Raw genomic sequence first — 17,439 nt, 5'->3', positions numbered from 1 at the left:
TTGCCATTTTTTCCCTTTTTATAGAAAAAATATAGTATTTTTGGGAGCATGACAAGTAGCAGTGGAAAGAGGAAGAAAAACCTTTGTGAAAAGTGTGACTTTACATTCATTAAGGGTGACTGAAACTATAGGACACGATGCCTACAAGATGATCTGCAGGAAGCCCATAAATTCATGTTCCCTCAATGTTTCAGGAAAATCAATCAGGAAATCTCAACTGAAGTTATAATTAGTAATTAATCCATGCATGCGACTAGATAAAACACAGAATAGGGATGATTTGAAAGCTTCATTAATTTGTTTCACACCAAAGTTCACAATTGGTAAGAAAAAAAGGAAGCAATCAACTGCATGCACCAAAAACCCCAAGACGGAAATCTCAGGTATTCAGTTTCTTTTTCACAGGCATTGCTAGTTCAAAAACCAAAACTCAGGGAATACTGGCACTTAGAGGAAAAAAAGTTTCCACTGTCATTTTAAAATAAGCATTCAAGATAAAAGCTAACAGTTTGGATGGAGCAGAAAGAAAATTAGGTAATGCTAAAACAAATGCTAATAATTTAGTGTAATGTACAAAAATTACCACTTTTACTTAAGTATGCCTTAAGAAAAAAGTACGAATTGTATTTACATAATTATACACTTTGTCTTTGACTTCTTTTTCTTCTTTTTACCATCTTTGCTCATTTTTTCTTTATGTTTTCGAATTTCTCGAACTAATGTATAGAAGGCATCATCAACACCCAGATTACATTACAATGCATTTTTTAATTTTCACACAGCCAGGAGTCTTTTCTTCTTTGCTGATTTTTTTCAATCTGTATTGTCGGATCTCTCTCACCAATGTATAAAAAGCATCCTCCACTCTCTGTCTTGTCTTTGCTGATGTTTTAATAAAAGGAATTCCATAACTTCTTGCTAAGTCCTGAGCCTGTTTTGTGTCTACTGTTCTAGAAGGCAAATCACATTTATTTCCTACTAGGACCATAGGTACATCTTCAGAGTCTTTAACTCTTTTTATTTGTTCTCTATAATGGTGAATATCTTCAAATGATTTAGTATTATTTATGGCAAATACACAAAGAAAGCCCTCCCCAGTCCTCATGTACTGGTCCCTCATTGCACTGTACTCCTCTTGACCTGCAGTGTCGAGAATATCCAAGTGGCAGGTTTCTCCGTCAATTACTACTTGTTTCCTGTAGGAATCCTCTATCATAGGATCATATGCATCCACAAAGTGGTTCTGAATTAGCTGTATCGTCAAGGCACTCTTGCCTACGCCACCAGCTCCAACTACCACAAGTTTATATTCAGTCATTTTCAGCAGGCCTTGCTCCCGCACCTGGGAGCCGCCGAGCCTCTGGCCCCCACCGCCCTCAGTGCCTGCGCCATGCTCGCTCCCAGTCCGAAATGGCAGGGGCCGGGAGTCCTGGCCGAGCAGCCGCTGCCGCCGCCACCGCCACCACTGCCTCTGCCTCCGCCACTCTGCCTCCGCCGCTCTGCCTCCGCCGCCGCAGCTGCTGCCTAGAATCTCCCTCCATTTTATATGTGGGTTGCCACCACAGCATGGCTGACAAGTGGTGTGGGTCTATGCCCAGGATCCAAACCCATGAACCCAGACCACTGACGTGGAGCATGCTGAACATACCTACTACACCACAGGGCCGGCCCCTTCTCTTATTTTTTTACTACTACCTGCCTGTATTACTTAGGGTTCTAGAAAGGAGAAACAACACCAATAGTAGATATGGACGTATATATGTCTTAAGAGATTCATTTTGAGAAATTGGCTCACACAATTATGGAGGCTATGAAATCCCATGATCTGCTATGTGGAAGCTGGAAACCCAGTTCAAGTCCAAAGGCCTGAGAACCAGGAGTGCCAATGGTGTAAATTCCAGTCCGAGGGCAGGAGAAGACTGATATTCTAGCAGTCAGACAGAGAAAGAGAATTCTTCCTTCCTCCTCCTTTTTATTCTATCCAGGCCTTCTACAGATTGGATGATGCTCATCCACAGTAAGGAGAGCCATCTGCTTTACTCAGTCCATTGATTCAAATGCTAATCTCTTCCAGAAACACCCTCACAGACAAACCTAGGAAATAATGTTTAACCTGATATCTGGGCATCCCGCAGCCCAGTCAAGTTGACACATGAAACTAACCATCAAACCCCCCATGTTTGTATATATCTGAATTTCACTTGTTGACAGGGGCTAAATTCTTTTTATGGAAAGAGAGGTCTTGGGAGTTGTGGCAAGGTTAAGAGATCATCATGAAGCATTGAGCACACGTCCCTCAGGCAAACCAATTGGGAAAGGGGAAGGGAAGTGACCATATTGTGTCACCTCTTAAGCTCAGCCTCACCCTGACACACGGTATCATGAGCACATCAAAAATAAGCACCGTAAAGGCCTGGCCCTCATTTGGCTTCCAGCTGGTAGAGGTGACAGACATGTACATAGACTAGTATGATGCATAAATGCCCAGAGAGAGGGACAGTGTGGCCCAGGTAAGCACTGGCAGTGTGGTGAATCTGGAAAGACACAGAAGTTAGGATCATATAGAATTGGGTTCAAATCCTGCCTCCATGGCTGGGTAACTTGATAACCACAGGCAAGATGTTCTCAACCTCTCCTCATCTGTAAAGATAAAGTTTGCCATTGGGTTTAGTTCTCTTCTCTGTCCCCCCTCTCTGGTCATTCTCAGCTCTCCTAAGTTACGAATGAGCAGGACGGTTCTCAAGAACAAGGCACTGAACTCTTTTCTCCCTTTGTCCTCAAAAACAGCTCAGAGAAGGATGTTTTTACAGGGGTGGCCTTTAAATATCTCACCCTAAAGGAAAGCTATTTTAGTGGGGTTTCTATGGCAATTTCTTTGTTTATAAACTGGAATCGTTTTAAAAAAGAAACCATCTATCTGGTTTGAAGATGATTTACTCTGTAGCTGATTTAATAGCAGAAAATGTATATTTGCATTACACAATAAAAATTTCTCTTCATGTTTGTAAGAATATAAAAGTTTAAAATAAACAGCTTCTCCGTGTTTTATTCTGTTAGACTATTAGCAAAAAGCCGTTTCAGTAGAAAACAGCATATGCTGTTTGGCTAGGCCATGCTTCTACTTGGAGGAGTAATATTTTTGTCCTCTGGCAGGAAAGTAAAGTTATTACAATTAGTTTAAAACAAAAACTAAATCAACAAAAATCAAAACCAACACAAAAGGAAAAAAAGAAACACACCTGTGTCCGTCGTATGATGGTCTGAGGTGACCAAGCTGATAGAGATCTATTAAACTTTGTGAACGCAAACTTCAAATGGATCCTCGGAGCTGCCAGACAATCTTACCTCATGACTCACTCTCTCTTCAAGCCAACCACTTCATATTTTCCTGTTATGGGTTGGATTGTGTCCCCCTATAAAAGATATGTTGAAGTCCTGACCCCTAGTGTCTCAGAACGTGACCTTATTCGGAAATAGGGTCATTGCAGATATAAGGTGAGATCATACAGGAGCAGGGTGGTCCCCTAATCTACATGACATGAATGGTGCCTTTACATTAAGGGGAGAGACACACAGAAGGAAGATGCCGTGTTACGACAGAGGCTCGGAGTGAAGAATCTATAAACCAAGGAATGCCAAGGATTGTCAGCAAGGAAAAGGCAGGGAAGGATGCCTCTACAAGTTACAGAGGGAGCACAGCCCCACTGACACCTTGATTTTGGACTTCTAGACTCCAGAACTGGAAGAGAATCCATCTCTGTTGATTTAAGCCACCCACTTTGTGGTACTTGGTTATGGCAGCCACAGGAAACTAATACACTTCCTCCCGCTCTTCAAACATCCATCACTCCTTCAACTTCTCACCATCTGTTACAATCAGCCAGTGTGCTTCAGGAGGAGATAAAAGTCATCGTAAAAGTTATCCACATGACCCTTCCCCCCACAACCAACCAAGCTACCTTTCGTCCATTCTAAGGAAGTCACTGTTCCTGCTCCACGTTAAGGCTAGCCTTCCTTCATCCCCAACTGTGCGCTGGGCTTCACTCTCTCACCTACTGCAGGACTCTGCTGTTGCGATTATATCCATCTGCACTTACATCATCAAAATTTCCTCCCAACTGCATAATTCTATCATCAAACAGACATACTTTAAAATTAGGCAAGTGCTGAAAGAAAGAAGGAAAGGAAAAAAGGAAGGAAGGAAGGAGGCAAGGAAGGAAGAAAGGACAGAAGATCCTTTTCTTGAGCCAATATTCTCTTCCAACAATGGCCCCATTTCTTGTCCTCTTTCCAGAAAAACACCCCAGAATGGTTCCGTATCCTCACAGACTGCACTTCCTCAACACCCTCTGTGCACTAAAATAATTCTTTACACGGTTAAAAAAGACCTCCACCTTGGGTCCCCAGTGCTCATCCTGCCGACTTCTCACTTATTTTTGCCATAGTTGATCACTCTCTTTTTTCAATCATTCTTGTCACTTAGCTTGTAGGGACAGCACACTCTCTTGATGTCTCTCCTCTCTCACAGGTCATTTCTTCTCAGTGTCCACTGTTGGCTCCTCCTCCTGCAGATCTCAAAATTTTTGAGTCCTCAGGCCTTATATCTTATGAGATTTCATCCAAACTCATAGCTTTAAATATCAGCAACGAGCTAATAATTAAAATCTGTGCTTTTCAGCCATAAGAAATGATGAAATTCGGCCATTTGTGACAACGAGGATGAATCTTGAGGGTATTACGCTGAGTGAAATAAGTCAGAGGGAGAAAATCAAATATCGTATGATCTTACTCCTAGGTAGAAGATAACAACGACAAACAAACACATAGCAACAGAAATTGGATTGGTGGTTTCCAGAGGCAAAGGGAGGACGGAGGAGGACAAAAGAGGTGAGTAGGCACATGTGTGTGGTAAGGGATTGTAATTAGTCTTTGAGTGGTGAACAGGACGCAATCTACACAGAATTCAAAATACATTGCCATGTACCTCTGAAATTTATATAATGTTATAAACCAATGTTACTGCAATTAATTAATTAAATAACTAAATAAAAAAAGTATCTCCAGCCAAACCTCTCCTCTCAGCTACAGATTCCTATAGACAGCTGCCTACTTCACATTTCCACTTGGATAACTAATAGGCATCTCAAATACGGCATGCCCAAACCTGAACTTCATTAACCCCCAAAATGCTCCTCCACCAGCATTTCCCATCTTGTAAGTGGCAGACTCTTAATCCAGTTGTTCAGATTAAATACTTCAATTTATCCTTCTTTCTTTCTCTCACATCTCAATCCAGTCTGAGAAGAAAAGTCCAGTTGGCTCTACCATCCAAATGTAGACTAAATCTGCCACTTCTCCTCCCCTCCGCTACTTACCCCGTAGGCCAAGCCATCATCTTTTGCCTGGATAGCCTTCTAAATGGCTCCCTACTTCGCCTCTGCAGTATCTTTTCTCTGAAGAAGTATTCTTTCTACATCTCGTCTCTCTCCTGCTTTTCAGTGGCTTCCTGTCATACTACAAAGAAAATCCGAAGTCCTTTCCATGACTGACAAGGCCCAACACGATTAACCACAGCTCACTTCTTTGATAAAGTCACCCACCATTCTCCACTTTACTTATTCGGCTCCGGCTGCGCTTGAAGATACCAAATTCACTCTTGCCTTAGGACTTTTGAACTCGTCAATCCCTGAGCCTGGAAAATGCTTCATCCAGATATTTACTTATATCATTACCTCACTTAAATCAGGTTTCTCATCTTGCGCCACCTCTTCCAAATAAAACTGGTCATCTGATGCAAAAGCTCCTACTGCCTTGTCACTCCCCATCCCTGATGCTGCTTTATTTCCCTTTCTGGCACCTGTGACCCACTGGCATGATACATTTGTTGACTCGTTTGTTTGTTATTCATCTCTCCTTTAGAACATAAGCTCCCTCAGGGCAAGGACTTTGCCTCCCCACTGTCTTATCCCTGGTAAGTAAAGCAGTGCTTGGCACAGAGTAGACAGTCAACACATGTGTGCTGATAAATGAATGTCTGAGTGACTTTTCCTGTTTTTGATATTTATGAAGACTAAATGGCATGTCCCTTTAGAGAGAAAAATATAACACACCTCACTAGTTGTGATTAAAATAACTAATGGAGCCTCATGAAACTGCATACTAAGCAGAAGCCTTCTTTTCCTGTGTATAACTATTAGAGAGATGGGTTTCAACGTTATTTAATATTAGAGCAGAGTGAAGGATGAATGTATAACTTTGCTTTGTGCCAAATCAGCAAGGGCCATATGTGGCAAAGTCATTAATTAGAATAAACTATCAATATCTCAGATTAAAAATATAAGAGAAATGAGAAGTGATAGGAAAAAGTAGGTGTTCTTTGCTTTGCATTTTCCATAGATTAAGTGAGATAGCATTTGCTGGACAAGGCTTCAGTGAGCAGTTCGTTTATTGTAATGCTAACACTGAAGTTATAATTATCTCATAAAGGACTCTTAGGAAAGATCGTGTAAACACCATCTCTATGCACTTGAGATTTTTTCATCTGTTGGGGGAAAAGTATGCATAAATAATCCTAAAATATTGCAGCCTTAATATATTGAAAAAATTAAAGAAATTTTAATTTACTTTGAAACTTGTAACCATAAGTTTAATGCTTAATAGGGTCAAATAGTTCAAGCATCCTTATCGGTTTAAACCCAGGCACATAGGTACATTCAGCTTAAATTGAAATTTTTATTCTTAATCAATATCTCCTGGTGCGGTAGGACACAACAAACTCAAGTGCCTTACAGGGACTTTGAAGATAACAACATCTTTTTGGTCCTGGATTCCATAATCAGTATTGAATAAGAATTGGAGTTGGTGAAAGTTTTTACTTTTATGAAATGCATAATATTCAGCATTCACATTATCAGTGGCTTCTCTTACACTTCCTAGATATCTCACTGTTGGCAGTGGGATTTTGAAGTCATCATTATCCTTTTATTAGGCCTATGTGACTGCATCATAGGAAGACATCCATAGGACTTGCCTGTTCTCAAGCTCAATTCATTGTGATTGAATCTAGTCCATCAGTTGAAGTTTGGTCCTTAGTCAGATTTGAAAAACAGTATCATTTAGTAGAAAGTATTTTGACTTTAGATTCAGAAGTTTCTGCTCAGCCATTTACAGATAAAGGTCATTTACTTCATCTGGAAAACAGATAATAATCCTCCCTTAAAGATATATTGGAAATATTTTAAAGACCATACATAAAGTCTCAAGAATGATTTGCACTTAATAAAGGAAAGTAGTTACTTATTTTTTTCATCATTTTCCAAACTCACAAGTGGAAGCAAGTGCATTTCTGCTCTATCTGTAACGGTTCAGGGCTTGTTTTTGAGGAAATTGGAGAAGACAGAAGAACTAGCACTTGAGGCATGAGGATATGTGCATAGAGCACCTGAACGATCACTTTCAAGGAATCCACCACCATTTCATTGCTGACGATGATACAAGATGTAATAGACTGCCTGGTTAAATGTCAAACCACTTCATCCGGTTGCAGTGGCATTTCTTAAGCCAGATTTCTCCGTGATGTTTTTCCAGAAGCACAATGAGGAGGAAGGATGTCTACTACGCTCTCATGGACACATTAGGATAATGCTTAATTCTGCAAGGACGCCTACGTAACCTCGAATCCTCCTGTCCTATCCAAGAAGGCAAATTACACCACCATTGAAATAGTAGATGATACTGTAAGGATAATGTCAACTTTTTTAAAAAGTACGACATTAGCAAACCTCACTCCCATGTTATTCATAAAAAAATCACCTTTTTCATATCACTGCTGATCATGACACATTAGACTGTGGCCACATATCCATGGAGAACCCCTGCTGTAAACCACAAGAGAACCTAGTGGTAGAAAAACCAGAACCCTGAAGGTGGATGATGTACAAATAATGTATGAACTATATCAAGATAAAAGAGAGAGACTAAGAGTGTTTAGGCATCATCAGTCTTGATCTGGAGGCCACAGGAAGGTGTGCCTCATAATGCAATGTAATGGCTCCATGTACCAGCATCCAAGGACAGTACTTATCAAAATAATCTATGCCAAGAGAAAAAGTCACCATTTACTCATAAATTCATCATAACTGTCATCCTGATGAATAGCAATAATCATTACAGCACACACACACACACACGCACACATACTGTTTAGAAGTTGCTGAACCCGAGTAACTGGACTTGGATGTTTTGCGTTATTTCCTTCAGACACTCTACACTCCATTGGCTGACTTCGGCAGTGCAAGAAACGATTAGCATCTTGATATACAACCTTAATATTGGTTAGCAAAAGAAAAAAATTGGGGCTGGCCCCATGACCTAGTAGTTAAGTTCAGCATGCTCCCCATCAGTGGCCTGGCTTCGGTTCCCCAAACATGGATCTACACCACTGGTTGGCAGCCATGCTGTGGTGGCAACCCACATACAAAATAGAGGAAGTTTGGCCCAGGTGTTAGCTCAGGGCGAATCTTCCTCAGCAGAAGAAAAAGAAACCACATGTTTAAAATAACTGATTGTAATTAATTGTACTTATGTGATTTTCAAAGATTATACTTTGTTGTTACAGAAAGAGAAGAATTCAAAACCATTTTCTTTGTCTCTGTGATCATTTTCTACATGAAGACGTCACATATAATTGAAAATCTGAGATCTGAATACACTGAAAATCCTAGCCTTAAGCTATTTGTTTGTCGGTTTGTACCTTTGCTTGCTTTCAATTTTAACCTAGTTGAAATCCTAAGGGATCAGTTCTCAATGCATAAAGATGACTGTTTAGCATATTGTTCACCACCACCCTCTGCACACATAAACTCCTTATTTTATTTAAAGATACCAGGTGCAATATTACCATGGATCCAAACTGGAAATCAGACTCCCAAATGGGATATGTTTTCCATAATGCTTGTGCACCATTCCTAATATGCTAATGGTACTTCACGGGGCACATTATGAAAGAATATAGCCCTTCCACTTATGAGAGCTTTCTTTTCTGAAAATGAGAGGCTTTTTTAATGACAGGCATTTTTAGTACATAGAAAGCATTAAACATCATCATCATCAGTAATTTTCCCATAATTTTCACAAAATAGTTAAATCACAGTTGCTTCTGGAAGTCTGGATTAAATAAAGTTGTCATAATTCCGATAGTACTATACTGTTGGCGACACATTGTTTCTATGCTCATTTCTTAGGTATTTGTGAAGAATTTCTGACATATTTGAACTTTTGAAACACTGGGATGCATAGGGTTTTTTTATTTGTTTTAACTTCACGTCTTGACCTTTTTCTTGTCCCAACTCATGTCTTTCAAAAATCAGAAATCTTTTTACTTGATGAAATGAGCCATAAGCATGTTTTAATAATTTTTGATAACTCCATAAGGGTAACATCTGGCTGTTTATATCAAAAGACAGAATCTGGCATTCATAACAGTTTATAAATAATATATATTTTAGATCAGATGTATTCTCTGTGAAGATTCACTCTGCCACCTACAGTGAATATATAAACTTGAAATGTTAATTGAATATTCTCTAACCATGAGTAAGTAAATTCTTTTTACTTAATTCCATAATATAACTGTGCCATATTAATTTCCATTTTACGTTGAAATTCTGTGGCATTCCATCTCTATTATACTAATGTGCATACTTTTGTGTTGAATGGGGTCTCTTCCTGACCAAAACTGCTTTTCCAGGGTAAAGTACAAATGTAACACACTAGAAATGATTGGTTAGTGGTCTAAAGCAATTACTTCATTTTCTAAACATCACCACCCTATTTCTGGGAGGGTTTCACCACTCTGGGAGAAGTCCAACAAGTCCTGATTAAAGTCATTTGAATCGATGTTTTTTATCCTTTTCCCTCTTATTCTATTTATGTTGAAGACCTATTATGGACACGCCATTGTGCAGGTGTATTAATTAAAACCAGCTGGTAAATCAGTACATATTTGTATCTTTTCAGTAATTGCAAGAGAGAAAAATCTGACTCTCACATTTCTAACTGAAATGACTCAATGCCTCCTCCAATTATTGATTCCATCTGAGTTACGTGAAACTCCTACCACGACGCTCTGCGCAGGCCTGCTGCCATCATCCTCCTCTTCCCTCTCACTCACGGGACTTGCTTTACTTCAGATTGGCTGCTCTCACTCAGGTGGACAGAAGAAAATCCGTTAAACCAATTTATACAATGTGAGCACAGAGTATCCTCTCCTGGCCTCTGTTCCCAGATATAGAATGTGATGAACAAATGTTTGTTGAATGTACAAACTCCCCGTGGAGTTTTCTTCTTTTTAAGCAAAGTGAATAATTCAGCAGACTAAGGAGACACACACACAGTTTACTAACATTTGTCAGGGGGCCATTGTAGGGACTCCTCCACAAGCACAGGTGCCCAGAAGAAACGATGCTCTCCCAAACAGGAAGAGAGAGAAGACCACAGAGATTCAGGGTAAGATGGCAGCAATTTAACAACATGTTCCCACTTTTGCTTGGACCTCCGTGCATCTACCTATTTCTCAATAGGTTTTGATGCTTTCTTCTCCTTTTCCAGAACTGGAAGTGCTGCAGAGTCTCAGGAATCAGTCTCATGCCGTCTTCCACTCATCCCCCAGATATCAACAGTAACTGTAAATTTAAATGTCATTGTGACACTTGTGATTCCCGAATTTATGTTTCCAGCATTTATATCTATTATCTGAATTCTGAACAGGCATATCCAGTTACCTATTTTATATCTGCTTTTGACCATCTCACAAAAATTTCAAAATGAACGTGTCCAAATGGAGTTTTTAATTTTTCCCCAAGTTTGTCTTGCCCATGTGTCTTTCGTGCTATGGAAAATGAAGCTATCATCCACCGGAGTCCTCAAGCCGGAAACCTGGAAGCAATCGTTGATGCTTCTGTAATTATTACCCCCATCTAATCTTTCAGCAAATCCTGTCAGTTCTATCACCAAAACATGTGTTGAATGATCTTTCTTCTTTCTGTCCCCACTGTAATCACCTGAGTCCCAGTAACTGTCATCTCTCATCTGGGTTACTACAGTAGCCTCCTGAACCATTTTCTCTTTAGCTCCCTCCAATCCATTCTCCAAACAGCAGTAAAATTCACCTTCTTCCTAGTAAATTTCAAAAGTTTTTGTCCCATAACACTGTGGTTTATTGAGTTCAATTAGCAACCAGGGAATAAAATTACTCTATAGCTCATGGTGTATTGTTTTTGATAACTGGGACCCATCTTTCTGCAAATGATCAAGTCCAGCAGTGTGTGGAGTCTAGAGTCAAAGACCTCCGAAAAGGCTTTAGCAACACTTGAATATCTCAAATTGTGACCTGCATAGAAATGTGCCCATTACACTATGCAAAGTGTGATGACATAATGTCTAGACTATTTACTGAAAGAGGCAGAATTTAATCCCATCCCAGTCCAGGATGTTCGCTGGGGTCAGATGTGTTCAACAAGCGGGAATGTTCTCATATTGAATGATTGTGTGGTTTAAGTAACCCCAGCCCGGGCAGCAATGCTGCAGGTGTCTCTGTGCACGATCCAGGTAGACGGGATGAAATGTAAATGTCACAGCACAGCCATGAAAAACAAATGGAAAGTGTTAGATCCTCCTTGAATCTCCTTCACACACATGGCAACACCTTGTCCTGAGAAATCAGGTGGCGCCCCAGTGCCCGGTAACAGTTTGACACTCTTCTGTAACCACACATTTGCTTTCATTCACAAACACGTTTGCCTGCAGAATTCACCTTGGGCCTTTTTATCCCCTGAAGTAATGTAAAAGAACTTGAATTGTAATTTTGACTTAAACCTTCAGGATCTGTCCTAAATGAAATGATGTATACATAAAAGTCATTTTCATGGGCTTCTAAAAACAGGATGAGAAGTGACACCAACATGTTTATTTACATTTCAACTTTCACCCTGCAAACTTAGTGTTAACTAAACTATTGTAGGAGAAGTTTCTGACCCCATTTCTGAATGGTCATCAAGCCAATGTATGGAGGAGAACAGAAGTTGAGCCCTTGGCTATCTGCCCATCTGGTGACAGAAGATAGGGCAGCTCTGAGTGGAATTTGAGCCTGTATCTAGAGCAGTAGACTATGCGTGTCTTTCCTGCAAAGACTCTCAGTTTTGGATGCTCCACTTCATGGAAAAAACCCTTCCCTATCGCCTTACTCCTCCCCTACAATGGTTTGTAAGGTCTACCTTTACTCCCCTCCAAAGAAACTCAAGGGAGCTCTCATCCATTCCCTAAATCATTAAGACTGAGGTCTCAGCTCTTCGCCCTGGGATGGAACAGAGGATACTTGAGCACCTAAAGAAGAATTGGGAAAAGCGAGGGATGGCAGGACAGTGCAGTCCATCTATTTTACATATTTAATTCCTGCTTTTATTTATTCAGCATAACACAAACATTTTTTCCTGTTATCATTATGGACTGAACATTTGTATCCCTCCCAAATGCCTATGTTGGAGCCCTAACCTCCAGTGTGATGGTATCTGGAAGTGGGGCCTTTGGGAGGTAGGTTTAGGTGAGGTCATGAGGATGGGGCCCCCATGATAGGATTAGTGTCCTTATAAGAGGAGGAAGAGACACGAGAGCCCTCTCTCTTTGTCTCTACCATGTGAGGACACAGCAAGAAGGATTCCATCCACAAACCAAGAAGAGAGCTCGCACCAGGAGTCGAATCTGCCAGCACCTTCATCTTGGACTTCCAGCCTCCAGAACTGTGAGAAATAAATATCTGTGTTTTAAACCATCCAGTCTACGATATTTTGTTATAGTAGCCCAAATTAAGGTAATTATGACAATATTTATCAAAGTAATTATTAACAGCATCCTAAAATTCTGCTGAGAATGTAACTATATTGTACTGTTTACTTAAGCATTTTCTTTTGGGGGACTTTTATGTTGTTTGTAATTTCTCACAAGTAGAAATAACTCTATGATGGACGCTTGTAAATAAAACTCCACATTTAGCAATATTTTCTTTGAGTTCATTCCTAGAATCAGAATTTCTGGACCTAAACATAGACCTTTATACCACATTGACAAATTGCTTTCCTAAAAGTTGCAACAATGTGTCCTTCCACCAGTGATGTAACAGAAGGCGTTTTCCATCAACCTTTCCACTGTCCTCAAAAATTTTTTTTAAAGATATTATTTTTTTTCCTTTTTCTCCCCAAAGCCCCTGGTACATAGTTGTATATTCTTCGTTGTGGTCCTTCTAGTTGTGGCATGTGGGACGCTGCCTCAGCGTGGTTTGATGAGCAGTGCCATGTCTGCGCCCAGGATTCGAACCAACAAAACACTGGGCCGCCTGCCGCGGAGCGTGTGAACTTAACCACCCGGCCATGGGGCCAGCCCCTGTCCTCAAAAATTTTTAAATAATATGATAGGTAAAAAGTGTTGCTTAATTTTACTGAATATTTCCTTAATTATAGATAAATGAAGATTCTTTATAGTCTTAACTTACAATAACCTAAAAGCAAATCCCACAGTTGTGTTTTTATGAGCATTTATTTGAAAAAGATTCAATCAATATCTAATCATTGAACGCCAGTTTCATCTATACATTAATCCAGGCACCTATGACATGGAGATAAATAAAACAGATAAATAAATAGAGGGTTACGCACTATCAAATATGATGAAAAGTGTAATCGCTCAGAATTATAGAAGCACTACCTCAGGCTACAGGGAAGCCCTTCTGGAACAGAAAATAATTGAAAGATTGTTAAGATAACTAGGAATTAGGCAAATGAAGAGAGTAAGGGGGTAGCAGGAGGCATTTGGCCATTCAGGGCACAAGGAAAGAAACTGGCTATGGTACAGGAGTTATAAATAGTGTGGTTCAGGATAAGAATCTGCAAGTGGTCAATATTGCTGGAGCAAAAGAGAGAGAGAGAAGGCTAGAGAGACTGGCAAAGGCCAGATCAGGGAAAGTCAAGTTAAAACTGTTTCATCTTCCATGCTTTTTCTCCCAGTGATCACTTTGCTTCTCCCTCTGTCTGGACTGCGTTTCTGAGCTTTATTCTCCTGGCAAATTCCTCTTCATTCCCTCCCACCCAACTCACATCTCCTCCTTGGTGAAGTGCTTCAGGACGTTATCACTCAGCACCCACCTCATCCTGTCAGGCAGAGCCAGTCATTTCCTTCTCTGGGCTCTGGGTACATACAGGGCATTATAATATGCTTTGAAATGATCTGTTTAAATTTCCAAAATATACTCTTCATAAAAATCAATAAATTAAGCCCACTGGTTTAGAAGAAATCTGAAATACAGTGCATTGAAGACATTTTCTATTCTAAAGGCATCATCTTCAATGGAAACTAAACCAAGACATTAAATTTAAAGAATGTAGTAGTCTTTGGCTTTCTCTAAGAAATCATCAATAACTAGTAATGCCATCATTTAGTTTGAGCATTCGCTGATATATTATTGTAATACTATGGTTTAAGTTTATTCCATTGGCTTGCTACAATATCCTTTTTTTTCTTAGAAGACAAAAACTTTATTTGGATTTAGAATACAGCTAAGGGAAAAAATGCCTGTATATTCATTACAACTAAAAATTTTTCTTTTTGAAAATTAATAGTAACTAGTAGCTAGAGATGCAAGCAGCTGTGTCCAATAGGACTTTCTGCAATGGTGGCAAGGGCCTATACCTTGTGTCCAACACAGTCTTTAGTAGCTACATATACCTCTTGAGGGCTTGAATGTGGAACTGAATTTTTAATTGTGCACTCGAACTCTTGAAATATCCTTTAATTTGCCAATTTTTCATCCCTAAATGAATATTTGTTGAGTACCTGCTGCATATAAAGCTGTGTGCTAGGTTACAAAGATAAATAGGATATTGTTAATAAGAGCTTAGCAGTTTAATTAGAGATTTGAGACATCTGAATAACTGTGTGTTTAGTTAGCCCATGTAGCATTAGCTGAAATGAGAAAACATACAGCTCCCCGTGGGATGATATGCTAAGGCTGCATGGAGGAGGTGGCATCAGCGCTGGGCCCCAGAAAAAGAGGAGGGTTTCAGCCAGGACTGATAAGTTCATCACATTCAGAGTCATGAGCATGAATAGGTGAAAGGTGGCTTTTTTCAGAGAGCACATGTGTTGTGGCTAAGTAATGGGATATAAGTGTTAATAAAAGTATGTTGGGGACAAATTGTGGCTATCGAAGGGCAATTTCATGTTAGGTCCTCATTTTGGCAGAAAAATGAGGAACCTAATAGCATTTGATGGGAGTCATGCCATTACCAAATTTTGTCTTCGGGGATACTCATTTTGGCAATGTTGAGAGATTGGACTTAAAAAGAGGGAGGAAAAAGCAAAATTGACATGACCACTATAAAAAAAAATTAATGCAGTAGTCATTTATTGCATACAGTAATTTAGTGCATACAATAAAGGGGATAAAATGACAATGGGATTGAAAAAATAATTCATAGATAAAAGAAACACTTCTAGAAAAGTCATAAAGGAACATTTACTATATTACTGGCAAATTATTATTACTATCATTCTTCTGTGTGATACTTTCCTCCTTAATGCTCTAATCATATGATCTTACAGTACCAGATTATGTCAGAAGCACTAAACTGATGCCAGGAAATGACCCATTCCTCATTAGAGTTCTATGCGGAAAATGATGAGGCGAATGTATTTCTTTCACATGGGCTTCTTCTCATCCCTAAAGTTGTCCTGTGATACCAGTTAAAGAGTAGGCTCAGAAAAGGATGGAACATGAAAACCCATTTGGTTATTTTATTATGTTTGCAAGCCACTGTATTTTAAAAATGTAGTTTAGATTATACCATGAAGAATGCCACATCTGCAAAAACAAAGTCATCAACCCACTGCCTGATGAGAATGGATCTTTCCAGGAACCTGTGCTTTTCTCTGGAGCTCATGAATGAACTTCAGGCAGACAGTCAAACCATATTTTAAAATAAATTTATTCCCCACAGTATACAACAGTAAGTTTTTTTTTAACTGAAGTATAATAAACGAACATAGAAATGTACATTTCATAACCATGCAGCTAGCTGAAGTCTTCTAAACCAAACACACCTGTATTACAGCTCCAAGGTCAAGGAATAGAGCGTTGCCATACCGCCACGCCCTCCTCTGGCTTTCACGCAGTCCTCACCTCTCCCTTGGAGGGAAACTACCCTCCTGACTTCAAACACTGTAAGTTCATTTTACCTATCTTGGTACCATGTATAAATGGAATCAAACAGTATGCACTCCTTGATATGGCTTCTTTCACTCTACACTGTGAGATTTACCCATTTTGCTACCTGTAGTTGTAGGTCCTTTATTCTCATTGCTGTATAGTATCTCGTTGTGCAACTATATCATAATTTTATTCATGCATTGATGTATAGTGGAGGTCAGAAAACTATGGCCTGCTGGCCAGCTCCTATTTTTGTAAATAAAGCTTTATTGGAACACAGTCATGTCCATTCATGCTCACACCGTCAATGGCTGCTTTCATGCTACAATGGCAGAGTTCAAGCAATTGCAACAGAGACAGTATGGCTGGTGAACCTAAAATATTTACCATCTGGCTCTTTACAGAATAAGCCTACTAGCCCCCGCGTATAGTATTCTATTGTGTGAATATGCCACACTCTTTCAGTATTTCTCATTCTGAAGTATTACAAATATTGCACCCACGAACATTCAAGCACAGGACTTTATGGAGTGGAATTACTGTGTCAGAGGGTACACATGTGTTTACTTTAGCAGATATTGCCACAGTGGTTTCCCAAAGCGGTCTTACCAATTTACCCACTCACTAGCAATATATAAGTTCCAGTATCCTTGCCTATACTTGGCATCTTCCATCTTTTAAATTGGATCCATCCTGGTGGGTGTGTAGTGATATCTCATTGTAGGTTTAATTTGCATGTCACTGGTTACTAATGAAGTTCAGCTTCTTTCCATATGTTTATTGGTCATTTGGATATCCTCTCTGGTGAAATTTCTATTCAAGTTGTGATCATTTTCTGGCTCGACTGCCTTTTTTCTCACTTATTTGGAGGTGCTCTTTTCATTTCCTAGATATGAGTCCTTTGTTGGACACGTGCATTGTGACGACCTCTCCCACTCTATGGTTTGCCTTTTGATCTCTTAGTGGTGTCTCACGTTTAAGAAGTCTTTTCCTATTCCTGAGACATAAAGGTGTTTTCCTCTGAAAAGCTGGATTGTTTACCTTCCACATTTGTATCTTTAATCCATCTGGAATCGATTTTGTATATATGATGTGAGGTAGAAGTCCAGATACATTTTTCTACATATGAACATCCAACTGACTCAGCACAAAATAAAATCTTCTTGTCCATTTGCACATACACACAC

General features: G+C 39.6%; 1 pseudogene; it reads right to left on the bottom strand.

Annotated features, from left to right (window-relative positions):
• Positions 1-214: 214 nt before the first annotated feature.
• Positions 215-1,368, bottom strand: LOC106829397 (GTPase KRas pseudogene; annotated as a pseudogene).
• Between the last annotated feature and the right edge of the window lie 16,071 nt (positions 1,369-17,439).

The sequence above is a fragment of the Equus asinus genome, chromosome 12, assembly GCF_041296235.1.
Source record: "Equus asinus isolate D_3611 breed Donkey chromosome 12, EquAss-T2T_v2, whole genome shotgun sequence".
NCBI lineage: Eukaryota > Metazoa > Chordata > Mammalia > Perissodactyla > Equidae > Equus > Equus asinus.
This window is presented reverse-complemented; position numbering and strand designations above follow the sequence as displayed.